This window comes from Triticum dicoccoides, chromosome 1B, assembly GCF_002162155.2.
Source record: "Triticum dicoccoides isolate Atlit2015 ecotype Zavitan chromosome 1B, WEW_v2.0, whole genome shotgun sequence".
Lineage (NCBI taxonomy): Eukaryota > Viridiplantae > Streptophyta > Magnoliopsida > Poales > Poaceae > Triticum > Triticum dicoccoides.
Window position 1 is genome coordinate 631,423,418 of NC_041381.1, and position 4,969 is coordinate 631,428,386.

The window sequence follows — 4,969 nt, forward strand, 5'->3', positions numbered from 1 at the left end:
ATATGATGCAAGTCTTTTTGCGGTGTGTTTGTTGGGATCCGATGAACTTTGAGTTAATGATCAGATCTATGTTTTTAACCAGGAAAGTTATTTAATTCTTCTTTGATCTCTTATATGCATGATTGCTTATAGCCTCATATTTCTTCTTAGATATTTGGGTTTTGTTTGGCCAACTTGATCTATTTATCTTGCAATGGGAAGAGGTGCTTTGTAGTGGGTTCGATCTTACGATGCTTGATCCCAGTGACAGAAGGGGAACCGACACGTATGCATCATTGCTACTAAGGATAACAAGATGGGGTCTATATCTACATAAAATATATAAATAGATCTTGTCTACATCATGTCATTGTTCTTATTGCATTACTCCATTTCTCCATGAACTTAATACACTAGATGCATGCTGGATAGCGGTCGACGTGTGGAGTAATAGTAGTAGATGCAGACAGGAGTCAGTCTACTAATCTTGGGCGTGACGCCTATATAATGATCATTGCCTGGATGTCGTCATGATTATTTGAAGTTCTATCAATTGCCCAACAATAATTGTTTTCCCACCGTTTGTTATTTTTCTCGAGAGAAGCCACTAGTGAAACCTACGACCCCTGGGTCTCTTTTCATCATATTTGCCTTTGCGATCTATTTTCCTTTGCATTTATTTTCAGATCTATTAAACCAAAAATACAAAAATACCTTGCTGCAACTTATTTGTTCCGCAATCTATTTATCCCATCTACCACTTTTACCTCACGTTATTTGCCTATCTTGAGGCGCCGTACCTGAAAGGGACTGGCAACCCCTTTAACACGTCGGGTTGCGAGTATTTGTTATTTGTGTGTAGGTGTTGTTTACGTGGTGTGAGGAGGTTCTCTACTGGTTTGATAACCTTGGTCTCATCACTAAGGGAAATACCTACCGTCGCTATACTGCATCATCCCTTCCTCTTTGGGGAAATACCGACTTATCACGCGTGTGGAGGTCGAGGCGCCTCCGTTTTGGCCCGTTGGGCGGCAACATTTCGAGTTGATCTGCGCACGACAATGATCTCATTTCACCAGGGCGAAAATTGCTCTATCTCAATCTAGCCGCCTTGCTTCACTGGATGATGAACAAGTGGTGGTTGATGCACGGTTCCTCCGTGAGAATGAATCCATTTCCGTTGGTGGCCAAGTTTCCTTCCCCTGCTCCATTGCCACGGTGGGAGGACGAACTGATCTAAGATCTTCATCTGCATCCGAGACGATCATTCACCCCCCCCTTGAAAAGATTTTGCCGGGGCATGTGGTGGATCAAAGCTATGAACCTACTTTGAATCAGAATCTACATCTAGATCTTTGTTCAATCATGGAGTTCCAGAGATTCATTTGGCAAAAGTTTAACTCCCAAGTTGCTTTGACTCATGGACGAGGTGCACGAGAGTTCTTTTCGGTGGCTTCTTTCGAGCGACACAAACACATGTTGTACTGTTCAAATGTGAGTGAGTATCTTAGGTCATGCCTGGGTGGTATTGCACTTGATTTCAGAGTATGTCTCCCGCGAGATCAAACTTTTCGCTTTTCAGTCTTCTCTAAAAAAGTGGGTTTTGCTATGAATGCCCTTAAAAGTTATGAATGTTCAGAATTCATGGTGTATTTCAGCCTGTGGGGCAATGGCGGACTTGATTTTATCAGAGAGTACAAATTGTGGGAAGAGGAGGAGCTGTGCTCTTAGACTGTAGTAGGGAAAAAGAAAGCAATCACCAGGCTGGACTCTGTTGGTAACGTTACTCAGCATCGCCCGAGCTTTGGTCCCAAAGATGGGGTCTATTCTTACATGAATAGATCTTGTCTACATCATGTCATCGTTCTTATTGCATTACTTTGTTTCTCCATGAACTTCATACACTAGATGCATGTTGGATAGCGGTCGATGTGTGGAGTAATAGTAGTAGATGCAGACCGGAGTCGGTCTACTAATCTTGGACGTGATGCCTATATACATGATCATCGTCTTGGATATCGTCATAATTGTTTGCTTTTCCAACAGTAATTTATTTACCCACAATATGCTATGTTCTCGAGAGAAGCCACTAGTAAAATCTACGGCCCCCGGGTCTATTTCTCATAATATATTTTCAGATCTATATTTCTATTTGTGTTTCCAATTTATTTACCTCTTTTGTTTGAGATCTATATTATCAAAAACCCAAAAATATCTCATTGAGTTTTATTTGCTTTTATTTGATTTGCATCTATCAATCTACCTATTTATCATATTTCAATACCTTGGAGGGACTGACAACCCCTCTACGCGTTGTGTTGCGAGGATTTGTTGTTTGTGTGTAGGTGTTGTCTGCATAGTTTTGCTTGGTTTCCCTACTGGATTGATAGCATTGGTTTCATTACTGAGGGAAATACTTACCGACGCTATGCTGCATCATCCCCTCCTCTTCGGGGAATTTACTGACGCGGATCACAAGTAGCAGCGACCGCTTCGTAGTTTCATTGACCGTAGATGATTAATTTTGTGTTCATGTTTGTACCTATTTTGGGTACCGGGAAGAACTCCACGGCGGCGTTATCATCCTCCAGCACACCCACCTGCACCCGAGCCACCGGCCCTGGGGCCGGCTCGACCCTCCTCGCCTCCTGTCGTCCTGCTCCAGGGGCTCCAACCGGCTCCTGGCGCGGTGAGCCCGCCTCACGTACTGCTGCTCCTGCTGAGCGAGACTGCTGGATCAACGAAGGAGGTGCTCACCGGCGGAAGGGGCACGTACTGCTGCTGCTGCTACTGAGCGAGCATGCTGGATCGATGTAGGAGATGCTCACCGATGGCGGGGGCACGTGCTGCTGCTGCTGAGCGAGCATGCTGGATCGATGCAGGAGATGCTCACCGGCGGCGGGGGCACGTGCTGCTGCTGCCGAGCGAGGTAGACGACGGCCTCCCACGCGCCAAGCACCGCGGTCGTCGCGTCATCCATCTATGTGGGCACTGCTTGGCTAGGAGGAGGCGATCGTGGAGGGGACCGGCTTGGTGGTTCGGCCGGGCGCGGTTGGAGTTGGGGGGAGTAGACGAGGTGGTGGGGTGCGGTGCAGTCTCACAAGTACTCGCCAGTGAGGTAGACGGTGGCGCGACGCCGAGTCCGACGGTGGCCGTGGTGCCCAAGTCCGACGACGAGGGCGAACTAGTTGTTGGCGTCGTCGTCATCATCCACCGCAGTCGCGCGTGGCGATGGTGGGCGCGTTGTCACCACCCTGGTACAAGGTGTCGAGGCAGAACGCGTTCGACAGTGGCCGCGTCGAACTAGTCCGACAGGGGTGTGACGAACTAGTCTCCGTAACTGTGTGTTAAATGTGTGTTATACATAGATGTTAACTCTTAATCATATCCCGTGTATATAACCAATGAGTTAAATACACTACAGGTGCCCTAACTTGTCCGATGCGGTCAGTTTGGTGCCTAAACTTGAAAAATACATAAAAGTGGTACCGTAACTTGTCTAGGCATTCAAATACGGTACCTTTGGACGTATGCCGCCGTATCAAGTGCCCGTATGGCACGTCAGCGTGTCGCTGGGCCACATGTCGGTGGTTGCAGGCGTGTTGTGAGCTGTGCGTGTAGTTTTTCACAGAAATACCCTTGGCTTTAGTTAATTTTCAAAAAAAAAATCGTTGCGGGCGGTGGACGCACGCTGTTTTTCTTAGGAGAACGCGCCTGTACTTTAATTAATTTTCACAAAAATATAAACACAAGATTGCCTGACGGGAATTCGAACCACGGACCTCCTTGTTGCCTAACAAATAAGCGGACTAAGGCCACACGTATTCCTACAGTGTGTTCTGGAGTACTGCTTCGTTTTTTTAAGTGAAGTTTCTGTTTAATTTTCATTATACATAAATTTTCCCAAATATAAAATAACTATCAATATGCAATTATTGTTTATTTCATATCTGCTTTCATTATTGTGTACCTTGAAGAGATAAACATGAAAATTTTCTAAAATTTATGTGGATATAAAAGGTTGATCGTATATTAAAAATTATTGTGTAAAATTATGCATCTTCATAAAGGACCATAAGCACGAACAATTATTTTGTATCTTCATTCTATTTTTAAAATGCACAATTATTTAAAATTGACAATATTGTATTTTAAAAACTCATGAACGTGTATTAATTGTTATTGTCTGACAATAATAAATTCTAGAAATGTACTAACATGTCAAGTGTGTTTGTAGAGACGTAAGAATAATATTACACATTTTCTAATACGCATTCAACATTTTCAAAAAACACAGTGAGCATTTTCTAAAATAATAGGAAAATGAACGCGAACGTGTATTTCAAAAAATGCTCACCGTGTTTCTAATATACGTTCAACTTTTAAATTCTACATCAATTTTAGAAAAAGTTCATGTTTATCTCTTCAAAGTACACAATCATGGAAATAGAATAGAGAAATAAAATAAACAATAATTTCGCATTACAATTATTTTATGTTTTCATATGAAAAAAATTTATGTATATGAAAACTAAACAGAAATTTCGCTCGAAGGAAAACAAGATAGTAACTTGGAAAGAAATAAAAAGAAAATTACTCCTGTAAAAGTATATGCAAAGCGACAAGTACAATCATCTATATAAACTGCTTGCTGATAATTAAGCGCACACCAGACCGTGGCCGCCTGGTCCGCTCGATTGTCAGGTGACGAGGATATCCCATGTCCGAATTCCCTGCACGCTCGCTTCCTGATATTTTTTTGCGAGTATTAATTAAAATGAAGGAGTATTTTTGCGAGAATTAATTAAAATCCAAGGGCATTCCTGTAAAAAAACACGCATAGCTCACAGTGTGTCCAACGCCTACAAGAACTGACATGTGGCCCAGGGACACAATAGCATGCCACGCGGACACTCGATTCAGCGGCATACGTCCAAAGGCACCACATTTAAACGCCCAGACAAATTACGACACCACTTTTGTGTATTTT